This window comes from Fragaria vesca, linkage group LG5 (genome assembly GCF_000184155.1).
Source record: "Fragaria vesca subsp. vesca linkage group LG5, FraVesHawaii_1.0, whole genome shotgun sequence".
Classification (NCBI taxonomy): Eukaryota; Viridiplantae; Streptophyta; class Magnoliopsida; order Rosales; family Rosaceae; genus Fragaria; species Fragaria vesca.
In genome coordinates, this window is record NC_020495.1 from 5,731,361 (window position 1) to 5,733,800 (window position 2,440).

Sequence of the window (2,440 nt, forward strand, 5' to 3'; positions counted from 1 at the left end):
ATGGAAAGTGGTCGGGGAAGCTGCTGGAGTCGGCTAGGGCGCCGGCGCCGTACGGTGTCGAACGGACCTGAGAAAAGTTCTATATATATATATATATGCAGCTGTACATCCGGCTACAGTATATTTCACAAACAAGTGCCCCTACATGGTCTGGCCAGCAACCCTAACTAATTCTGATAACAAATCTCAGTTAGCATTTACGGGGTCCGAGTTGGCCTCCCAAGCTAGCAACATCATAGATACTCCGGTTCCATGGAATGACAGCTTCTGGGGCCGTACTAACTGCTTCACGGACAACTCCGGAAAGTTGACGTTCGACAACCCTGGCGATTGCGCCTCCGGTCAGGTCTCATGCAACGGAAATGGAGGAGCTCCGCCAGCCACGTTGGTGGAAATGAATATCGCAGGAGGCGGGGGTCAAGATCTCTACGGTGTTAGTCTTGTTGACGGCTTCAACTTACCAATCTCAGTGACTCCAGTAGGTGGTCAGGCTCCCGGAGAATGTTGGAGCTCTAGTTGCAGAGCCAACGTGAATGCTATGTGTCCGAGTGAGCTACAAGTAATTGGCCGGGCTGGGGGGAGCGTGATTGGTTGCATGAGCCCGTGCATCAAGTTCAATCAGTCCAGGTACTACTGCACACCACCTAATGATAAGATAGAGACTCTTGTCCTCCTACAGATTACTCTATCAAGTTCAGCGAACAATGCCCTCAGGCTTACAGCTACGCCTATGATGACAAGAAAGGCACATTCTTTTGCTCCGGCGGACCTGACTACGCCATTACTTTTTGCGCATAATATTATGCCAGAAAAGAAATAATATTATGACAGATCGATATCCTTTCCCATATGCTAAAATAAAAGAACAATGATTATCTGGAATTTGACACCGATCTATCATCAAATAGTGCATGAACTATCAATTATATGATGTGTTGGACCAACGCCTTTTGATTACTAGAAATCAAATTCCTGAGGAAGTGATCTTTTGCAAGCTTAGTTGCATATATGCTTGATCGAGTGACTTAATTTACAGTCTGAACCAGCCGTTTATGAAATTTTCTAGCTAGCAGTTGTAAATGAAAGACAAGTTTGGTCTGTCATCAATGTTAGATATAGAAATCTGTGTTAGATTGTTCGAAATGTAAATTAATAAGATACAAATTAATATGTATGTGTTAAGTCCTCGCTACTGTAAATTTTTTGTACGCGAATATTAATTTATTAGATTCTGGGAGTACGGAACAAAATAGTAAATATTCATGACAAAAAAAAAAAAGCAATCAAAGAAATAACCATAGAAATAGTAATTTGATATATGTAATTGTTTAGAAGATAGCAACAAAACAACATAATTTGATTTATAGGGGTAAGGAAATGCTGAGCAACTTTGCTAAAGAGATACAAATAAGTACGCCTAACTAGCGCTTAGGTCACGAAATACTGTTCAGTCGTCTAAGTATTTTTTTCCAGTAGTGAAGATCAATTTAAAAAAAAAAAAAAAATTATTGACAAGGATTAGGCGATATCAGCTCCTCTGTAGCAGTCTGGTGGGTGACAGAGCACCCACTCTACCCCGAAGAGGACCACTACAACCGGGAACCCACCGCCCGTCCCTTATCAGAATTTTTATTTAAAATAATAAAAGAAATTACATGAAAAGAGAAATGGGGGACTAGGCCAAAACCATTCCAATTACAAACCAAAACAACATACAAAAAGACATTGTTTCTTCTACCCATAAAAAACCATGCAATCTTCTCACTATAAAAACTGATAATTAGGGATACCCAAATAATCCGCTTGCAAGAAACCATGAAGCTTAATAGAAGGATTATCATACCAAGCAGTGAAGATCATTTTGACCGAATATATCTTGCCAAGTCGCTGCAAGGCAATTAGTATGACATATGTGACTATGTGACCAAGAGGGGAGGTGGGAATAGGAATAAATTTAGTTGGCCAGTTGGTGGCTGGTTGATCGTAAGAAGATGCATGGAATGACTTTTGGGAAAGACAAAGTACTGGTCCATATGGTGCTTCAAATACAAGTCTTTGAGTTTTTAGTCGACATTTTGCCAAGCATATATTAAGCAACCTTAGGTGTGCTTCAAGGGCCTAGCTTACTTATTCATGACCCCTCAGAAAAATGCAAGTATTTCTACGAGTACCCTTCTTGGAAGAGAATATTCTACATTGTGCTTCAAGTCTCCAACTTGGCCTTTTACAACAATATTATTTCAAAGGGCGATTATCTCATGATCATTAGAAATATAATTCTAATTTTATGCATTAGCTCACGTTGTTTTAAATTCTAAATAGAAAAGATGATATTCTAGGGATGACTAGATTACAATTTTGTGATTAAATATGAAGCTGGATATTGGGTTGGAACATTTTCACACTGCAATATTTCTACGGTCAGGAAATGGCGTATGTA

The 2,440-nt window shown here is 39.8% G+C and overlaps 1 pseudogene; it reads left to right on the forward strand.

Moving 5' to 3' along the window:
- On the forward strand, positions 1 to 798 carry LOC101311099 (annotated as a pseudogene).
- The last annotated feature ends 1,642 nt before the right edge of the window (positions 799 to 2,440 follow it).